Consider the following 19,919-nt stretch of genomic DNA (forward strand, 5'->3'; position numbering starts at 1 on the left):
GCTCCTGGCTGTGCAAACGGAGGGTGAGTGATTCTCGGAGTGTGGGGAGAGTGAGCCAGGGAGCTTGGAGACAGACGTTGGGAAAGGTGAAGAGGTGGGGCCGGCGGCTGCCAGAGCCGTGGGGTGTGCCTTCCAGCGCAATCCCTGAGCCACCGGCTGGGTCCGGGCGAGGAAGCCAGCAAGCACAAGGGAGGTGTCTGGGCGCACGGGCGGCTGAGCCCGCAGGGCTTGGGGCCACGGCGGCTTGGCAGCAGGACCGTGTGTGGGGGCGGGAGGGGTCGTGGGCAGCTGCGTGGGAGAGGCAGCGGGCGGCAGGTAGCAGCCAGCGGTTGCAGGAGCGCTTCCTTGAGTGCCTTTGAGCGGGCAGACCTAGCTCGGCTCTGGGGCTGCAGTGCGGGACCAAAAGGGGACGCTGGGGTTGCATGGGCCGGGAATCGAACCCGGGCCTCCCGCGTGGCAGGCGAGAATTCTACCACTGAACCACCCATGCACCGGTGGCCGCCGCCGCCCGACGCTGCCCCAGAGGCGCTGGCCGCCACCCACCCGTCACTGCTCACCGCTCGCCCGTGGGCATCTGTCTGCTCCATCGGAGCAGGAGACGACGGGCGGCCGCCCTGAAAGCCAGGATCCGGGCCCGTGCGGGACCCCGGGGCGCGGCGCTCTCGGAGGGACCCCGGGGCGGCGTGCCGCCGGCCCACTCGGCCCGTCCCGCGCCTTCTGCGCCGACCACGGCCGTCGCGACGCTGTCGGTGTCGCCCGAGGGGCCCAGGCGCCGACGCCGTCTGCCCGGCGCCGGGATCCCAGGCGGAGGCAGTCGCTGCGTGGTCGCCGCAGCCGCGCGCCGGCGTTCCTCTCAGCGACCTGCCGGGTCCCGACTCAAAATCCGTCTGGTGGGCTGGCTTTCCGGCCGGGGCGCGATGGGGCGTGCCACTGCGGGCGGGGGCCGGGACCCCGGGCTCGGCCTGTGCGGGCTGCGCGCGGGCGCGGGAGCGCGACGCCCCGGGGCGCCCCCGCCGCCGCCCCGAGCGGCGCTCAGGCCCGAGGACCCAAAGGCGTGTGAGCCTGGCTCCTGCGCTCTGGCCGACCGCGCTCCCGGGCGCTCCGCTCTGACAGGGTGGGTGGTGGTGGTGAGGAGGGGCCCTTGGGCAGAGCGGCCTCTGGCTCGGGGACTGCCGGCTGAGGCAGGGAGCACGCCAGGCCGGGCTTGGCTCCGGCCCGGGCTGCGGCTTCCCCACCGGGAACGGGCGCGGTGGCGCCGACGGCCGGGGCGCGGGCTGGGCGCCTGTGGGTGGGCTGGACGGGCACGAAGGGCTTCCGCTCCCACCCCAGCCGAGCGCCCTTCCCGGGACGGGCTCGTGCACGGAAGGCCGGTGTTCGCCGACCCGCAGCAAGGCTGCGTGGCGCGCGTCCCGGGCGGGAGGCCGGCAGGTGTGGCCCGGCCGAGGCCGCAAGGCGGAGAAGCGTGGAGGGCACGCAGCAGCCCCCTGGCGGGCGAGGCGGGGGCTCGGCCGCCTCGGTGTGGCTGGGTGGCGCAGGGGGGCCGGCGGGGCGGGCGCGGCCGACAGGGTGCCGGCCGGCGGGAGAGCGGCCTTGGGGGGCGGACGTGGAAGCAAGGCTGCGAGAGCGAGTTGGCCGATCCGCAGGCAGAAGTCGCAGCGCCGGCGAAGCGAGGAGGGCTTGCCACCCGCCGCGGGGCTCCGTGCGTGGGCGCCGACGGGGGTGGGGCCGTGCGAGGGGGAGGGTGGGCGAGGGTGGGCGAGGGGCAGGCGGGGAGGCCGGAAAAGCAGCACCTGCAGCCGCAGCCAGCTGAGGAGGAAAGATGCGCTGAGAAGGACTGAAGGTTCCTGGTTGTGGGGTGCAGGTGGCAGGGGGCGGGTGTGTGTGGAGAAAGGCTGTGGCGCGGGGAGGACGGGTGCGTTCGTGCGGCGGGCCAAAAGGCTGGCTTGTCAGGAGTGGGATTCGAACCCACGCCTCCAGGGGAGACTGCGACCTGAACGCAGCGCCTTAGACCGCTCGGCCATCCTGACGGCGGGCCTGGGCGGGCGCGTGGCCGCTCGCCTGGCTGAGACCCGACGCGGCGCGAGCCGCGGCGCCCGTGGCGGGCCGCGCGGTGCGCCGCGCCGGGCAGGCAGGCCGGCAGGCAGGCAGGCAGGCGGCCGTCTGGTGTGGGTGAGCGACGGGGCCGGCCGAGGCGCCTGACTGCGCCGCCGGTCGCGCCCCGGACCCAGCCCGGCCCTTGGCGGACCGGCCCCTCCTCACCCGCGCCCCTTCACGCCAGACGCGGGCCGGCGCGCGCCCACCGTGTCCTCGCAGCCTCGCTTGCCTTCTCGGACCCCCTTCTCCCGGCGGAATGGCCGCGTTGGAGGCAAGAGGCGGCGCGCACGAGGAGTGTCCAGTGCCCCGGGGGGGTCCGGGTCCCTGTCGGGGTCGCGGGCCGCCTCTGTGACTGAGGCGGTTGGTTTGGTGGGCGGTCGGGTCGGGGCCCGTGGTGGGCACGGGGAGGCGTGGGCAGGCAGCCCGGAAGCCCGAGAGCGGCCGGGCGGCTGAGCGGTCGCCGCCGTCCTCGTTAGTATAGTGGTGAGTATCCCCGCCTGTCACGCGGGAGACCGGGGTTCGATTCCCCGACGGGGAGGCAACACAGCCTTTTTGGTGGCCGCGGTGGCTCTCTGTCCTGCCGCCTGGCCCCCAAGGGCCCTTCGTCTCCTCCGTCCGCCTTTGGGCCAGGCGGGGCCCGGCCTGGCCACCGCCGACCCCCTCTACCGGTGCAGCCCTCCGGCCTGAGCCCTTTGTCGTCTCCGGGCGCTCGGTCGCCACGGCGGAGCGACGGCCTCCTTGGCCACCCCACGGCCTTGCCCGACCATAGCCGGGTTTTGCGGCCCGCCCGCCCACAGCGGTTGCCCCCAGTGGGCTCCTGGGCTCGCCGCGCCCCAGCGGCGCGGGGCGGCACAGCGCGGGGACGCCTGCAGGCGGCTGGCTCCAGTGTCCCCCTGTCGTCGTCGGAAGTGGCCTCTCCCAGCGCACGGTGGAGAAGGGCTTTGGCCGGCTGGCTGCTGGAAGCTGCGTGCCCCGCGTTGCCCCCCGGGGGTGAGGACGGAGGCCTTCGCGGGCCGCGGCGGGGAGCGAACGCCGGGGGACCGCAATGCCGCGGGAGCGCCGCCCCGGGGACGCTGGGGCCGGGGGATCCCGGCCGCTGCGTAGAGCTGGCGCGGATGGGGCTGCTGGTGGGCTGCCGGTGGCGCCGGCGGCGGCGCAGAGCCTCCGGCTGACCGGGCGTCGAGGCAGGGATGCGGCGGCGGCGGCGGCGGCGGCGGCGGCGGCGAGAGTGTGCTGGGGCGAGCCCGGGGCCGGCGTCTGGCGGCGGCCCGGGCTGAGCAGCGTTGGTGGTATAGTGGTGAGCATAGCTGCCTTCCAAGCAGTTGACCCGGGTTCGATTCCCGGCCAACGCAGCGGGCCGACCTTTTGCTGAGCTCCGCCGCCCTCCCGGCAGGGGCATTCGGGGCAGAGAGAGCTGGGAGCAGGGAGCCAGGCAGCCGGCGCGCGGCTTTTGGCGTGTGTGCGAGAAGCCGGCGGCGCGCGCAGTGTTTTGAGGCTGCTGAGAGCAAGACGGCACGCCAGGGCAGGCAGACTGACAGGGCCGCGGCGGGCGGCTGGCCTTGCCTTGCGAAGGCCGGGTGTGGGCACCACGGTGGCGCGGGCGGGCGGCCCGGAGGCGCTGGGTTCAGCGGGAGCAGGCGAGGACCGAGCCCCGACGCTCCCTGGTGGTCTAGTGGTTAGGATTCGGCGCTCTCACCGCCGCGGCCCGGGTTCGATTCCCGGTCAGGGAAGCCTTTCTTCTTCCCCTCCGCCCGCCACCTGCCCATCTCCTCGCCGGCGACCCCACCACCCTTTTAGCCTACGCTTGCGCAGCGCTGCCACAGAGGCCCCGGGACCCTGCACCTCCAGCCCAAGCACGATTCAGGCCACCCCCGCCGTCCCCCGGGGCCAACCTTTTGGCCGCACTGGCCACCTCGCGCCGCTGCCACCACGACCCGCCTCAGGCCTCCCAGCCCCCGCCCCCTCCCTCCTGAGGGGCTGCGGCTGCTGCCCCTGGTGGCGGCGGCGATGGCGGCGATGCTCCTGGGCTTGTGCTGCTTCTCCTGCTGTCAGTGGTGGGGAGGAGGTGGGGTCGGACAGGGCGGGTGGGGATAGGGGTCAGGGCGTGGGCTGTGGTGGTCGCCAGCGTGGGCCGGCAGCGGCCGCGGCGGTGGCCACAGCCGAAGACGAGCGAGGGGGATCTGCCTCTGGGAGTGGGGCCAGTGGCCACAGACACGCCTGCCTTCCCATGTCCCGCATGCCCAGCCACCTCTCTGGGCGGCTTGGCCATTGAGTGCCAGGTCCCGGGCTGGTTGTGACTCCCGTGCGCCGCCGGTGACTCCAAGTGAGCTCTGGTCCTGAGTGGGCTCTGGGAGGCGGACCACGGCGCCCGGGAGGCATCGGTATCGATGGGTTCAGTCGCTCAGTGCACTGCAGCAGCCCAGGCTTCCCTGGCCATCACCAACTCCCGCAGCTTGCTCAAACTCGTGTCCATCGAGTCGGCGGTGCCATCCAACCATCTCACCTTCTGGCGTGTCGTGTCGTCCCCGTCTCCTCCTGCCTTCCATCGAGGTCTTTTCCAGGGAGTCAGTCCTTTGCCTCAGGTGGCCAGAGGACTGAAGTGTCAGCTTCAGCCTCAGGCCTTCCAGTCAATATTCAGGACTCATTTCCTCTGGGATTGACTGGTTGGATCTCCTGGCAGTCCAAGGGACTCTCAAGAGTCTTCTCCAACACCGCAGTTCAAAAGCATCGATTCTTCAGCGCTCAGCTTTCTTTATACTCCAACTCTCACATCTGTCCGTGACTGCTGGACAGACCGTGACTTTCACGAGATGGACCCTCGTGGCAGCGTCACGTCTCTGCTTTTCGACATGCTGTCTAGCTTGGTCATAGCTTTCCTCCCAAGAGGCGGACGTCTTTTAATTTCATGGCCGCGGCCACCGACTGCAGTGATTTGTGGGAGCCCCCGCCCCAAATGAAGTCTCTCCCGGTTTCCATTGTCTCCCCATCTATTTGCCATGAAGTGATGGGACCGGATGCCACGATCTTAGTTTTCTGAATGTTGAGTCTGAGGCCAAGTTTTTCACTCTCCTCTTTCACTTTCATCAAGAGGCTCTTGAGTTCTTCTTCGCTCTCCCCGAGCCAAAGGGGGTGAAGACGAATGTGGGCCTGTGCTGCGAGTCACAGCACCGCGCGGGGGAAGTGAGAGAGCACGCAGATCCCGGCGGGCCGGGCCGGCCGGGAAAACCCAGCCAACCAGCCGGGAGGCGGCAGATGCGCCCGAGGCAGCGATGCCGGCCAGGGTGGACAAGCCGACCAACATGGTGTTTCCCTTGCCTGACCACAGCTCTCAATCCTACCGGAGTGAGGCAAGGTTTACCCAGATGTCCGTCCCCGACACCTAACCAAAGTTGGGCACCCGGGCGCACCCACACCCAGACACACACACACACACACAAGCGCCCTGTTCCACGCACCCCTGCCCTAGATATGACATCTACTACTTTCTCTCCAAACTGTCTGTCCAGGATCGACTCCCTCCCCTCCACATACTGTCTTCGTCTTCCCCTAGGAACTCTCCCCGGGGGTCATCGCCCACCACAGTCTCCTCTTACCCAATCTTGGGCCCGTCTATCTCCAAAGGGTTTCACGACTGTTGAACGACTGTGTCCTTTGGAGGGGTGGGGGAGTGGACGGCCGACGAAGGGCACCACCGTGCGGCGAGGGCGGCACGCTCGGGGGCGACGGGACAAAGGCGTGTCCCCTGGGGAGAAGGAGCCCCTGCGGCCCGACGCGTGTTCGCCGTCGCCGCAGGAGGTTTCCTCGACGCCCCTGCCGGGCCGTGGGCGTCAGCGTGCGTGGGTGAGACTGCGGGACGAGGGTGCCTGGGGCCATGGCTGGTGCACGCCCCCACGTGGATCAGGGACCGGAGCAGAGCCATAGCAGGGGGAGGGGGCGGCGCAGGGAGGCGGGCCCAGGGGCGCTTGGGCGGGGCGTCTGCGTGGAGGGCCGGCGGGAAGGGGAGGCGTGGGGCTCGCGGGGACCTGGCCGAAAGATGGGCTGGCCACTCGAGCAGGGCGTCTGCAGAAGGGTGGAGGCTGTGGTGACGCCGTGCCAGGCACATGTGTGAGGCTGGGACAGGTCTGCGGTCGGGGTGGGCGGGTGGTAGGGGCGGGTCTGCGGAGCCGGACGCAGGCCCGCACTGGTGAGTGCCAGGGCAGGGCAGGACGTGTGAGAGATGGCCCGGGGCTGCAGGGGGACGGTGGCGGGTAGATGGGGCCGAGCCTGGGGGCTGGCGGGAGAGGCAGAGGGCAGGCGGTGACCGTGAGGCGGCTGTGGCGTGAGGGAGGCGGTGGTAGAGCACGCCGTGTGAGCGTGCGTGCCACCCTGGGGCGCGGTGCCCCAGACTGCTCAGGCTCGGCGGTGGGCTGGGGCTCCGGGCGCTGGCTAGGACGCTGGCAAGCGAGCCACAGAAACGGAGTGCCAGAACGGGGGCCGCACGCGGTCGGCACAGGGTGGGCCCACCGTCCCGCCCCGGAGACCCAAGTCCCCACTCATCAGGACCTGATGTCCGGTCTCGGGTGTGCCACTGCTGGGCGCTCAGGGTGGGATGGGGGTGGTGTTTGGCAGCGGGGATGCCTGGGATTTCATGAGGCCCAAAGAGAGCTCCCATCTGACCGAGCACACCCCGTCCTGGGTACATACCCGCAGAGAACACGCCTGGGCGAGGTCTACAGGTCCATACGCCGCCGAGCACACTGCAGCGCCAGTTGCCATAGCCACGACACGGAAGAAACCCCAGTGCCCATCCACAGACGGCGGGCCCAGGGAGATGTGGCACAGATGTCCCATGGAACGATCACTCGGTCCTAGAGAAGAAAGGAAAGGATTGCCATTTGTCACGAGCAATGATGGACCTAGCGACTCTTAGACCTGGTGGAGAATATCAGACTGAGCTGGACAAAGGCTTGTGGAACGTGCAAAAGGCTATAAAACGAGCCTATCTGCCGAAGAGAGACCGACTCACGCAGAACACCGCCTTAGGGTAACGCAGGCAGAAAGGCAGCGGTGGAGGGATGACTCTGGAGCTGCAACGAACAGATACGCAGGACCGCCTATAAAGGGAGACGGACCAAGGTTGTCCAGTTCAACACAGGCAAAAGGAGTCAGTGCCCTGTAATAACCTCAAGTGGAAAAGAGTCTGAAAACATACATGAAATCTGAAATCTGTACCTGGAAACCAGAATCACCTTGCGGTCCATCGGAAAGGAGCACAGTGTTGGAAATCCACTCTACTTCCACAACAACCGCTACTACGACTTTGGAGTAGCTTTCAAAAGTTACCTATGAATACATAGGTAAGTAAGTAAGCGGGAGACAGGCGAGCGGGGTCCATGTCCGTGAAAGGCTTAACTCTTCATTCAGAAAGGCACATGCAAACCCCACGGCCGTAGCAGAACCGTTTGCCATAGCCAAGACGGGGAGAAGCCCCTAGTGCCCATCCCCAGCGGCTCACCCACGAAGATGCGCTGTCAGAGAAAGGGAGAGAACAGGATGTCCCTGAGCCGTCCACAAGAGTCACGTAGCGTCACTGGCAGCAACAGCGGCCGGAGCTGCAGAATATGACCCTTGCTGAGGGAAGTCAAACAGACAAGATCACAGATGGGTGGAGTCGAAAGTGTGGTACAAATTCATCCCTGTGCCAAACAGCGACAGCCCCCGAGAGGCAGGAAAGCAGCTTTGGGCTTCCCAAGGGCAAAGTCAGGGACGGAGGAATGAATGAAGAGCCGGGCTCAACGGATACACCGTACTAGTGCTGAGTAGAAAGGAGACGACCACCAAAGACACACAGGGAAGAGGATCCAATCTCCTGTCACCCCCTGTAATGGAAACCGATCTGAAAACATCATGGTACACAAACAGGACTGAATCACTACGCTGTCCAGCGGAAACGGACACCAGGGTGTAGATCAGCTACACTTCCAGAACAACAACTACTGCTCCCTGGAAGTCAATCAGTCGAGGATCAGTCCAGCAATAGGAAAAAGAAGAGCTTATGTCATGATCCAGCAAACCCAATCCCGGGTACCCATCGGGAAAAGACAACATCCCTGATGGGAAGAGATGCAGGCATCCCCCAGGGTCATCGCAGCCCTCTGTGCCTGAGCCGAGACTTGGGGAACGCCCAAGTGCCCGGCGGCACGTGGCCGGCACGAGAAGAAGAGGTATGTGTGTACCGTGGAATCTGACGCAGCCTCCAAGAAGGAGCGGCCATCGCCACGGGCCCCAATGCTGGACGGACCCATAGAAGGGGTCCACTGAGTGAAGTGAGTCGGGTGGAGAGCGACAAAGCTCTGTGGACTGTGCCAATGAATGCAAATGAATCTATGTGCAAAGGGGCAACCGACGTTCAGACGTAGAAAACGTCCATAGGGCTACCCAAGGGGAGAGGCAGCGGACGGACGAAGTTGGAGTCGGATCAAGAGAGAGGAACTAGTATACTCAGAGGAGATAAGCAACAAAGCTTTCCTCTGTAGCATGAGATCTGTATTCGTATCTCGCCTTAACCTCCACTGGAAAAGAACAGGGGACTGAAGCACTGTGCTGTGCACCTGAGACGAACCCAGGAAAGTAAATCAGTTCTACTCGCGTTGGAAGAAGCAGATAAAGGAGCAGGCCAAGGGTTGGGGTGGGGGCTGGGGGAGACGGGCCAGTGGGACAAACGCAAAGGCAGGTTCCTTGACAAGAGTAGGATTTGGGATGGCTCGGGGAGGAACCGGACGTGTGTGTGTGCGTGTGCGTGTGTGCGTGTGTGTGTGTGTGTGTGTGTGCCCGCGCGGGCGGGGTGGGGCGGGGGGGGGGGGCGTAGCGGAGATGGGGGAGGTGGGGAGCCGGGGTGGGGGTTGGGTGGGATGGGTGCATTTGGGCGAGCAGGGGCATGGTGAGGGCGCAGGCTGAGGTGGTGTTACTGGCAGAGCAGGGCTGATGCTGAGGTGAGACGGGCAGGAGGTTTTCAGGGGAGGGGGTGGTGTGTGAGGTGGTGAGGGCGTTGCTGTTGGAAACCGATCTGGGCCCAGGGCCGGGAGTGTGTGGCCTTCTGAGGAACTCCTCCTGCAAGACGATGCTCCAGGGACCCTCCAGGGACAAGGGAGGTATCCTTGCCAGATGTGGCAACTTCCTTGCTCCTGGCTGTGCAAACGGAGGGTGAGTGATTCTCGGAGTGTGGGGAGAGTGAGCCAGGGAGCTTGGAGACAGACGTTGGGAAAGGTGAAGAGGTGGGGCCGGCGGCTGCCAGAGCCGTGGGGTGTGCCTTCCAGCGCAATCCCTGAGCCACCGGCTGGGTCCGGGCGAGGAAGCCAGCAAGCACAAGGGAGGTGTCTGGGCGCACGGGCGGCTGAGCCCGCAGGGCTTGGGGCCACGGCGGCTTGGCAGCAGGACCGTGTGTGGGGGCGGGAGGGGTCGTGGGCAGCTGCGTGGGAGAGGCAGCGGGCGGCAGGTAGCAGCCAGCGGTTGCAGGAGCGCTTCCTTGAGTGCCTTTGAGCGGGCAGACCTAGCTCGGCTCTGGGGCTGCAGTGCGGGACCAAAAGGGGACGCTGGGGTTGCATGGGCCGGGAATCGAACCCGGGCCTCCCGCGTGGCAGGCGAGAATTCTACCACTGAACCACCCATGCACCGGTGGCCGCCGCCGCCCGACGCTGCCCCAGAGGCGCTGGCCGCCACCCACCCGTCACTGCTCACCGCTCGCCCGTGGGCATCTGTCTGCTCCATCGGAGCAGGAGACGACGGGCGGCCGCCCTGAAAGCCAGGATCCGGGCCCGTGCGGGACCCCGGGGCGCGGCGCTCTCGGAGGGACCCCGGGGCGGCGTGCCGCCGGCCCACTCGGCCCGTCCCGCGCCTTCTGCGCCGACCACGGCCGTCGCGACGCTGTCGGTGTCGCCCGAGGGGCCCAGGCGCCGACGCCGTCTGCCCGGCGCCGGGATCCCAGGCGGAGGCAGTCGCTGCGTGGTCGCCGCAGCCGCGCGCCGGCGTTCCTCTCAGCGACCTGCCGGGTCCCGGACTCAAAATCCGTCTGGTGGGCTGGCTTTCCGGCCGGGGCGCGATGGGGCGTGCCACTGCGGGCGGGGGCCGGGACCCCGGGCTCGGCCTGTGCGGGCTGCGCGCGGGCGCGGGAGCGCGACGCCCCGGGGCGCCCCCGCCGCCGCCCCGAGCGGCGCTCAGGCCCGAGGACCCAAAGGCGTGTGAGCCTGGCTCCTGCGCTCTGGCCGACCGCGCTCCCGGGCGCTCCGCTCTGACAGGGTGGGTGGTGGTGGTGAGGAGGGGCCCTTGGGCAGAGCGGCCTCTGGCTCGGGGACTGCCGGCTGAGGCAGGGAGCACGCCAGGCCGGGCTTGGCTCCGGCCCGGGCTGCGGCTTCCCCACCGGGAACGGGCGCGGTGGCGCCGACGGCCGGGGCGCGGGCTGGGCGCCTGTGGGTGGGCTGGACGGGCACGAAGGGCTTCCGCTCCCACCCCAGCCGAGCGCCCTTCCCGGGACGGGCTCGTGCACGGAAGGCCGGTGTTCGCCGACCCGCAGCAAGGCTGCGTGGCGCGCGTCCCGGGCGGGAGGCCGGCAGGTGTGGCCCGGCCGAGGCCGCAAGGCGGAGAAGCGTGGAGGGCACGCAGCAGCCCCCTGGCGGGCGAGGCGGGGGCTCGGCCGCCTCGGTGTGGCTGGGTGGCGCAGGGGGGCCGGCGGGGCGGGCGCGGCCGACAGGGTGCCGGCCGGCGGGAGAGCGGCCTTGGGGGGCGGACGTGGAAGCAAGGCTGCGAGAGCGAGTTGGCCGATCCGCAGGCAGAAGTCGCAGCGCCGGCGAAGCGAGGAGGGCTTGCCACCCGCCGCGGGGCTCCGTGCGTGGGCGCCGACGGGGGTGGGGCCGTGCGAGGGGGAGGGTGGGCGAGGGTGGGCGAGGGGCAGGCGGGGAGGCCGGAAAAGCAGCACCTGCAGCCGCAGCCAGCTGAGGAGGAAAGATGCGCTGAGAAGGACTGAAGGTTCCTGGTTGTGGGGTGCAGGTGGCAGGGGGCGGGTGTGTGTGGAGAAAGGCTGTGGCGCGGGGAGGACGGGTGCGTTCGTGCGGCGGGCCAAAAGGCTGGCTTGTCAGGAGTGGGATTCGAACCCACGCCTCCAGGGGAGACTGCGACCTGAACGCAGCGCCTTAGACCGCTCGGCCATCCTGACGGCGGGCCTGGGCGGGCGCGTGGCCGCTCGCCTGGCTGAGACCCGACGCGGCGCGAGCCGCGGCGCCCGTGGCGGGCCGCGCGGTGCGCCGCGCCGGGCAGGCAGGCCGGCAGGCAGGCAGGCAGGCGGCCGTCTGGTGTGGGTGAGCGACGGGGCCGGCCGAGGCGCCTGACTGCGCCGCCGGTCGCGCCCCGGACCCAGCCCGGCCCTTGGCGGACCGGCCCCTCCTCACCCGCGCCCCTTCACGCCAGACGCGGGCCGGCGCGCGCCCACCGTGTCCTCGCAGCCTCGCTTGCCTTCTCGGACCCCCTTCTCCCGGCGGAATGGCCGCGTTGGAGGCAAGAGGCGGCGCGCACGAGGAGTGTCCAGTGCCCCGGGGGGGTCCGGGTCCCTGTCGGGGTCGCGGGCCGCCTCTGTGACTGAGGCGGTTGGTTTGGTGGGCGGTCGGGTCGGGGCCCGTGGTGGGCACGGGGAGGCGTGGGCAGGCAGCCCGGAAGCCCGAGAGCGGCCGGGCGGCTGAGCGGTCGCCGCCGTCCTCGTTAGTATAGTGGTGAGTATCCCCGCCTGTCACGCGGGAGACCGGGGTTCGATTCCCCGACGGGGAGGCAACACAGCCTTTTTGGTGGCCGCGGTGGCTCTCTGTCCTGCCGCCTGGCCCCCAAGGGCCCTTCGTCTCCTCCGTCCGCCTTTGGGCCAGGCGGGGCCCGGCCTGGCCACCGCCGACCCCCTCTACCGGTGCAGCCCTCCGGCCTGAGCCCTTTGTCGTCTCCGGGCGCTCGGTCGCCACGGCGGAGCGACGGCCTCCTTGGCCACCCCACGGCCTTGCCCGACCATAGCCGGGTTTTGCGGCCCGCCCGCCCACAGCGGTTGCCCCCAGTGGGCTCCTGGGCTCGCCGCGCCCCAGCGGCGCGGGGCGGCACAGCGCGGGGACGCCTGCAGGCGGCTGGCTCCAGTGTCCCCCTGTCGTCGTCGGAAGTGGCCTCTCCCAGCGCACGGTGGAGAAGGGCTTTGGCCGGCTGGCTGCTGGAAGCTGCGTGCCCCGCGTTGCCCCCCGGGGGTGAGGACGGAGGCCTTCGCGGGCCGCGGCGGGGAGCGAACGCCGGGGGACCGCAATGCCGCGGGAGCGCCGCCCCGGGGACGCTGGGGCCGGGGGATCCCGGCCGCTGCGTAGAGCTGGCGCGGATGGGGCTGCTGGTGGGCTGCCGGTGGCGCCGGCGGCGGCGCAGAGCCTCCGGCTGACCGGGCGTCGAGGCAGGGATGCGGCGGCGGCGGCGGCGGCGGCGGCGGCGGCGAGAGTGTGCTGGGGCGAGCCCGGGGCCGGCGTCTGGCGGCGGCCCGGGCTGAGCAGCGTTGGTGGTATAGTGGTGAGCATAGCTGCCTTCCAAGCAGTTGACCCGGGTTCGATTCCCGGCCAACGCAGCGGGCCGACCTTTTGCTGAGCTCCGCCGCCCTCCCGGCAGGGGCATTCGGGGCAGAGAGAGCTGGGAGCAGGGAGCCAGGCAGCCGGCGCGCGGCTTTTGGCGTGTGTGCGAGAAGCCGGCGGCGCGCGCAGTGTTTTGAGGCTGCTGAGAGCAAGACGGCACGCCAGGGCAGGCAGACTGACAGGGCCGCGGCGGGCGGCTGGCCTTGCCTTGCGAAGGCCGGGTGTGGGCACCACGGTGGCGCGGGCGGGCGGCCCGGAGGCGCTGGGTTCAGCGGGAGCAGGCGAGGACCGAGCCCCGACGCTCCCTGGTGGTCTAGTGGTTAGGATTCGGCGCTCTCACCGCCGCGGCCCGGGTTCGATTCCCGGTCAGGGAAGCCTTTCTTCTTCCCCTCCGCCCGCCACCTGCCCATCTCCTCGCCGGCGACCCCACCACCCTTTTAGCCTACGCTTGCGCAGCGCTGCCACAGAGGCCCCGGGACCCTGCACCTCCAGCCCAAGCACGATTCAGGCCACCCCCGCCGTCCCCCGGGGCCAACCTTTTGGCCGCACTGGCCACCTCGCGCCGCTGCCACCACGACCCGCCTCAGGCCTCCCAGCCCCCGCCCCCTCCCTCCTGAGGGGCTGCGGCTGCTGCCCCTGGTGGCGGCGGCGATGGCGGCGATGCTCCTGGGCTTGTGCTGCTTCTCCTGCTGTCAGTGGTGGGGAGGAGGTGGGGTCGGACAGGGCGGGTGGGGATAGGGGTCAGGGCGTGGGCTGTGGTGGTCGCCAGCGTGGGCCGGCAGCGGCCGCGGCGGTGGCCACAGCCGAAGACGAGCGAGGGGGATCTGCCTCTGGGAGTGGGGCCAGTGGCCACAGACACGCCTGCCTTCCCATGTCCCGCATGCCCAGCCACCTCTCTGGGCGGCTTGGCCATTGAGTGCCAGGTCCCGGGCTGGTTGTGACTCCCGTGCGCCGCCGGTGACTCCAAGTGAGCTCTGGTCCTGAGTGGGCTCTGGGAGGCGGACCACGGCGCCCGGGAGGCATCGGTATCGATGGGTTCAGTCGCTCAGTGCACTGCAGCAGCCCAGGCTTCCCTGGCCATCACCAACTCCCGCAGCTTGCTCAAACTCGTGTCCATCGAGTCGGCGGTGCCATCCAACCATCTCACCTTCTGGCGTGTCGTGTCGTCCCCGTCTCCTCCTGCCTTCCATCGAGGTCTTTTCCAGGGAGTCAGTCCTTTGCCTCAGGTGGCCAGAGGACTGAAGTGTCAGCTTCAGCCTCAGGCCTTCCAGTCAATATTCAGGACTCATTTCCTCTGGGATTGACTGGTTGGATCTCCTGGCAGTCCAAGGGACTCTCAAGAGTCTTCTCCAACACCGCAGTTCAAAAGCATCGATTCTTCAGCGCTCAGCTTTCTTTATACTCCAACTCTCACATCTGTCCGTGACTGCTGGACAGACCGTGACTTTCACGAGATGGACCCTCGTGGCAGCGTCACGTCTCTGCTTTTCGACATGCTGTCTAGCTTGGTCATAGCTTTCCTCCCAAGAGGCGGACGTCTTTTAATTTCATGGCCGCGGCCACCGACTGCAGTGATTTGTGGGAGCCCCCGCCCCAAATGAAGTCTCTCCCGGTTTCCATTGTCTCCCCATCTATTTGCCATGAAGTGATGGGACCGGATGCCACGATCTTAGTTTTCTGAATGTTGAGTCTGAGGCCAAGTTTTTCACTCTCCTCTTTCACTTTCATCAAGAGGCTCTTGAGTTCTTCTTCGCTCTCCCCGAGCCAAAGGGGGTGAAGACGAATGTGGGCCTGTGCTGCGAGTCACAGCACCGCGCGGGGGAAGTGAGAGAGCACGCAGATCCCGGCGGGCCGGGCCGGCCGGGAAAACCCAGCCAACCAGCCGGGAGGCGGCAGATGCGCCCGAGGCAGCGATGCCGGCCAGGGTGGACAAGCCGACCAACATGGTGTTTCCCTTGCCTGACCACAGCTCTCAATCCTACCGGAGTGAGGCAAGGTTTACCCAGATGTCCGTCCCCGACACCTAACCAAAGTTGGGCACCCGGGCGCACCCACACCCAGACACACACACACACACACAAGCGCCCTGTTCCACGCACCCCTGCCCTAGATATGACATCTACTACTTTCTCTCCAAACTGTCTGTCCAGGATCGACTCCCTCCCCTCCACATACTGTCTTCGTCTTCCCCTAGGAACTCTCCCCGGGGGTCATCGCCCACCACAGTCTCCTCTTACCCAATCTTGGGCCCGTCTATCTCCAAAGGGTTTCACGACTGTTGAACGACTGTGTCCTTTGGAGGGGTGGGGGAGTGGACGGCCGACGAAGGGCACCACCGTGCGGCGAGGGCGGCACGCTCGGGGGCGACGGGACAAAGGCGTGTCCCCTGGGGAGAAGGAGCCCCTGCGGCCCGACGCGTGTTCGCCGTCGCCGCAGGAGGTTTCCTCGACGCCCCTGCCGGGCCGTGGGCGTCAGCGTGCGTGGGTGAGACTGCGGGACGAGGGTGCCTGGGGCCATGGCTGGTGCACGCCCCCACGTGGATCAGGGACCGGAGCAGAGCCATAGCAGGGGGAGGGGGCGGCGCAGGGAGGCGGGCCCAGGGGCGCTTGGGCGGGGCGTCTGCGTGGAGGGCCGGCGGGAAGGGGAGGCGTGGGGCTCGCGGGGACCTGGCCGAAAGATGGGCTGGCCACTCGAGCAGGGCGTCTGCAGAAGGGTGGAGGCTGTGGTGACGCCGTGCCAGGCACATGTGTGAGGCTGGGACAGGTCTGCGGTCGGGGTGGGCGGGTGGTAGGGGCGGGTCTGCGGAGCCGGACGCAGGCCCGCACTGGTGAGTGCCAGGGCAGGGCAGGACGTGTGAGAGATGGCCCGGGGCTGCAGGGGGACGGTGGCGGGTAGATGGGGCCGAGCCTGGGGGCTGGCGGGAGAGGCAGAGGGCAGGCGGTGACCGTGAGGCGGCTGTGGCGTGAGGGAGGCGGTGGTAGAGCACGCCGTGTGAGCGTGCGTGCCACCCTGGGGCGCGGTGCCCCAGACTGCTCAGGCTCGGCGGTGGGCTGGGGCTCCGGGCGCTGGCTAGGACGCTGGCAAGCGAGCCACAGAAACGGAGTGCCAGAACGGGGGCCGCACGCGGTCGGCACAGGGTGGGCCCACCGTCCCGCCCCGGAGACCCAAGTCCCCACTCATCAGGACCTGATGTCCGGTCTCGGGTGTGCCACTGCTGGGCGCTCAGGGTGGGATGGGGGTGGTGTTTGGCAGCGGGGATGCCTGGGATTTCATGAGGCCCAAAGAGAGCTCCCATCTGACCGAGCACACCCCGTCCTGGGTACATACCCGCAGAGAACACGCCTGGGCGAGGTCTACAGGTCCATACGCCGCCGAGCACACTGCAGCGCCAGTTGCCATAGCCACGACACGGAAGAAACCCCAGTGCCCATCCACAGACGGCGGGCCCAGGGAGATGTGGCACAGATGTCCCATGGAACGATCACTCGGTCCTAGAGAAGAAAGGAAAGGATTGCCATTTGTCACGAGCAATGATGGACCTAGCGACTCTTAGACCTGGTGGAGAATATCAGACTGAGCTGGACAAAGGCTTGTGGAACGTGCAAAAGGCTATAAAACGAGCCTATCTGCCGAAGAGAGACCGACTCACGCAGAACACCGCCTTAGGGTAACGCAGGCAGAAAGGCAGCGGTGGAGGGATGACTCTGGAGCTGCAACGAACAGATACGCAGGACCGCCTATAAAGGGAGACGGACCAAGGTTGTCCAGTTCAACACAGGCAAAAGGAGTCAGTGCCCTGTAATAACCTCAAGTGGAAAAGAGTCTGAAAACATACATGAAATCTGAAATCTGTACCTGGAAACCAGAATCACCTTGCGGTCCATCGGAAAGGAGCACAGTGTTGGAAATCCACTCTACTTCCACAACAACCGCTACTACGACTTTGGAGTAGCTTTCAAAAGTTACCTATGAATACATAGGTAAGTAAGTAAGCGGGAGACAGGCGAGCGGGGTCCATGTCCGTGAAAGGCTTAACTCTTCATTCAGAAAGGCACATGCAAACCCCACGGCCGTAGCAGAACCGTTTGCCATAGCCAAGACGGGGAGAAGCCCCTAGTGCCCATCCCCAGCGGCTCACCCACGAAGATGCGCTGTCAGAGAAAGGGAGAGAACAGGATGTCCCTGAGCCGTCCACAAGAGTCACGTAGCGTCACTGGCAGCAACAGCGGCCGGAGCTGCAGAATATGACCCTTGCTGAGGGAAGTCAAACAGACAAGATCACAGATGGGTGGAGTCGAAAGTGTGGTACAAATTCATCCCTGTGCCAAACAGCGACAGCCCCCGAGAGGCAGGAAAGCAGCTTTGGGCTTCCCAAGGGCAAAGTCAGGGACGGAGGAATGAATGAAGAGCCGGGCTCAACGGATACACCGTACTAGTGCTGAGTAGAAAGGAGACGACCACCAAAGACACACAGGGAAGAGGATCCAATCTCCTGTCACCCCCTGTAATGGAAACCGATCTGAAAACATCATGGTACACAAACAGGACTGAATCACTACGCTGTCCAGCGGAAACGGACACCAGGGTGTAGATCAGCTACACTTCCAGAACAACAACTACTGCTCCCTGGAAGTCAATCAGTCGAGGATCAGTCCAGCAATAGGAAAAAGAAGAGCTTATGTCATGATCCAGCAAACCCAATCCCGGGTACCCATCGGGAAAAGACAACATCCCTGATGGGAAGAGATGCAGGCATCCCCCAGGGTCATCGCAGCCCTCTGTGCCTGAGCCGAGACTTGGGGAACGCCCAAGTGCCCGGCGGCACGTGGCCGGCACGAGAAGAAGAGGTATGTGTGTACCGTGGAATCTGACGCAGCCTCCAAGAAGGAGCGGCCATCGCCACGGGCCCCAATGCTGGACGGACCCATAGAAGGGGTCCACTGAGTGAAGTGAGTCGGGTGGAGAGCGACAAAGCTCTGTGGACTGTGCCAATGAATGCAAATGAATCTATGTGCAAAGGGGCAACCGACGTTCAGACGTAGAAAACGTCCATAGGGCTACCCAAGGGGAGAGGCAGCGGACGGACGAAGTTGGAGTCGGATCAAGAGAGAGGAACTAGTATACTCAGAGGAGATAAGCAACAAAGCTTTCCTCTGTAGCATGAGATCTGTATTCGTATCTCGCCTTAACCTCCACTGGAAAAGAACAGGGGACTGAAGCACTGTGCTGTGCACCTGAGACGAACCCAGGAAAGTAAATCAGTTCTACTCGCGTTGGAAGAAGCAGATAAAGGAGCAGGCCAAGGGTTGGGGTGGGGGCTGGGGGAGACGGGCCAGTGGGACAAACGCAAAGGCAGGTTCCTTGACAAGAGTAGGATTTGGGATGGCTCGGGGAGGAACCGGACGTGTGTGTGTGCGTGTGCGTGTGTGCGTGTGTGTGTGTGTGTGTGTGTGCCCGCGCGGGCGGGGTGGGGCGGGGGGGGGGGGCGTAGCGGAGATGGGGGAGGTGGGGAGCCGGGGTGGGGGTTGGGTGGGATGGGTGCATTTGGGCGAGCAGGGGCATGGTGAGGGCGCAGGCTGAGGTGGTGTTACTGGCAGAGCAGGGCTGATGCTGAGGTGAGACGGGCAGGAGGTTTTCAGGGGAGGGGGTGGTGTGTGAGGTGGTGAGGGCGTTGCTGTTGGAAACCGATCTGGGCCCAGGGCCGGGAGTGTGTGGCCTTCTGAGGAACTCCTCCTGCAAGACGATGCTCCAGGGACCCTCCAGGGACAAGGGAGGTATCCTTGCCAGATGTGGCAACTTCCTTGCTCCTGGCTGTGCAAACGGAGGGTGAGTGATTCTCGGAGTGTGGGGAGAGTGAGCCAGGGAGCTTGGAGACAGACGTTGGGAAAGGTGAAGAGGTGGGGCCGGCGGCTGCCAGAGCCGTGGGGTGTGCCTTCCAGCGCAATCCCTGAGCCACCGGCTGGGTCCGGGCGAGGAAGCCAGCAAGCACAAGGGAGGTGTCTGGGCGCACGGGCGGCTGAGCCCGCAGGGCTTGGGGCCACGGCGGCTTGGCAGCAGGACCGTGTGTGGGGGCGGGAGGGGTCGTGGGCAGCTGCGTGGGAGAGGCAGCGGGCGGCAGGTAGCAGCCAGCGGTTGCAGGAGCGCTTCCTTGAGTGCCTTTGAGCGGGCAGACCTAGCTCGGCTCTGGGGCTGCAGTGCGGGACCAAAAGGGGACGCTGGGGTTGCATGGGCCGGGAATCGAACCCGGGCCTCCCGCGTGGCAGGCGAGAATTCTACCACTGAACCACCCATGCACCGGTGGCCGCCGCCGCCCGACGCTGCCCCAGAGGCGCTGGCCGCCACCCACCCGTCACTGCTCACCGCTCGCCCGTGGGCATCTGTCTGCTCCATCGGAGCAGGAGACGACGGGCGGCCGCCCTGAAAGCCAGGATCCGGGCCCGTGCGGGACCCCGGGGCGCGGCGCTCTCGGAGGGACCCCGGGGCGGCGTGCCGCCGGCCCACTCGGCCCGTCCCGCGCCTTCTGCGCCGACCACGGCCGTCGCGACGCTGTCGGTGTCGCCCGAGGGGCCCAGGCGCCGACGCCGTCTGCCCGGCGCCGGGATCCCAGGCGGAGGCAGTCGCTGCGTGGTCGCCGCAGCCGCGCGCCGGCGTTCCTCTCAGCGACCTGCCGGGTCCCGGACTCAAAATCCGTCTGGTGGGCTGGCTTTCCGGCCGGGGCGCGATGGGGCGTGCCACTGCGGGCGGGGGCCGGGACCCCGGGCTCGGCCTGTGCGGGCTGCGCGCGGGCGCGGGAGCGCGACGCCCCGGGGCGCCCCCGCCGCCGCCCCGAGCGGCGCTCAGGCCCGAGGACCCAAAGGCGTGTGAGCCTGGCTCCTGCGCTCTGGCCGACCGCGCTCCCGGGCGCTCCGCTCTGACAGGGTGGGTGGTGGTGGTGAGGAGGGGCCCTTGGGCAGAGCGGCCTCTGGCTCGGGGACTGCCGGCTGAGGCAGGGAGCACGCCAGGCCGGGCTTGGCTCCGGCCCGGGCTGCGGCTTCCCCACCGGGAACGGGCGCGGTGGCGCCGACGGCCGGGGCGCGGGCTGGGCGCCTGTGGGTGGGCTGGACGGGCACGAAGGGCTTCCGCTCCCACCCCAGCCGAGCGCCCTTCCCGGGACGGGCTCGTGCACGGAAGGCCGGTGTTCGCCGACCCGCAGCAAGGCTGCGTGGCGCGCGTCCC

At 67.6% G+C, this 19,919-nt stretch overlaps 11 non-coding genes across 11 annotated transcripts; 6 read left to right on the forward strand and 5 right to left on the reverse strand.

Annotated features, from left to right (window-relative positions):
* Positions 1-419: 419 nt before the first annotated feature.
* Positions 420-490, reverse strand: TRNAG-GCC (transfer RNA glycine (anticodon GCC)). Its single transcript has one exon. It is a non-coding gene; the product is annotated as a tRNA-Gly (tRNA).
* A 1,454-nt stretch (positions 491-1,944) lies between these two features.
* Positions 1,945-2,027, reverse strand: TRNAL-CAG (transfer RNA leucine (anticodon CAG)). The gene has a single exon. It is a non-coding gene; the product is annotated as a tRNA-Leu (tRNA).
* A 533-nt stretch (positions 2,028-2,560) lies between these two features.
* On the forward strand, positions 2,561-2,632 carry TRNAD-GUC (transfer RNA aspartic acid (anticodon GUC)). Its single transcript has one exon. It is a non-coding gene; the product is annotated as a tRNA-Asp (tRNA).
* A 742-nt stretch (positions 2,633-3,374) lies between these two features.
* TRNAG-UCC (transfer RNA glycine (anticodon UCC)) lies at positions 3,375-3,446 on the forward strand. The gene has a single exon. It is a non-coding gene; the product is annotated as a tRNA-Gly (tRNA).
* A 306-nt stretch (positions 3,447-3,752) lies between these two features.
* TRNAE-CUC (transfer RNA glutamic acid (anticodon CUC)) lies at positions 3,753-3,824 on the forward strand. Its single transcript has one exon. It is a non-coding gene; the product is annotated as a tRNA-Glu (tRNA).
* Positions 3,825-9,672: 5,848 nt separating this feature from the next.
* TRNAG-GCC (transfer RNA glycine (anticodon GCC)) lies at positions 9,673-9,743 on the reverse strand. The gene has a single exon. It is a non-coding gene; the product is annotated as a tRNA-Gly (tRNA).
* A 1,455-nt stretch (positions 9,744-11,198) lies between these two features.
* On the reverse strand, positions 11,199-11,281 carry TRNAL-CAG (transfer RNA leucine (anticodon CAG)). The gene has a single exon. It is a non-coding gene; the product is annotated as a tRNA-Leu (tRNA).
* A 533-nt stretch (positions 11,282-11,814) lies between these two features.
* Positions 11,815-11,886, forward strand: TRNAD-GUC (transfer RNA aspartic acid (anticodon GUC)). Its single transcript has one exon. It is a non-coding gene; the product is annotated as a tRNA-Asp (tRNA).
* Positions 11,887-12,628: 742 nt separating this feature from the next.
* On the forward strand, positions 12,629-12,700 carry TRNAG-UCC (transfer RNA glycine (anticodon UCC)). Its single transcript has one exon. It is a non-coding gene; the product is annotated as a tRNA-Gly (tRNA).
* Positions 12,701-13,006: 306 nt separating this feature from the next.
* TRNAE-CUC (transfer RNA glutamic acid (anticodon CUC)) lies at positions 13,007-13,078 on the forward strand. Its single transcript has one exon. It is a non-coding gene; the product is annotated as a tRNA-Glu (tRNA).
* Positions 13,079-18,926: 5,848 nt separating this feature from the next.
* On the reverse strand, positions 18,927-18,997 carry TRNAG-GCC (transfer RNA glycine (anticodon GCC)). Its single transcript has one exon. It is a non-coding gene; the product is annotated as a tRNA-Gly (tRNA).
* Positions 18,998-19,919: the final 922 nt, after the last annotated feature.

This window comes from Muntiacus reevesi, unplaced genomic scaffold (genome assembly GCF_963930625.1).
Source record: "Muntiacus reevesi unplaced genomic scaffold, mMunRee1.1 SCAFFOLD_221, whole genome shotgun sequence".
Taxonomy (NCBI): Eukaryota; Metazoa; Chordata; class Mammalia; order Artiodactyla; family Cervidae; genus Muntiacus; species Muntiacus reevesi.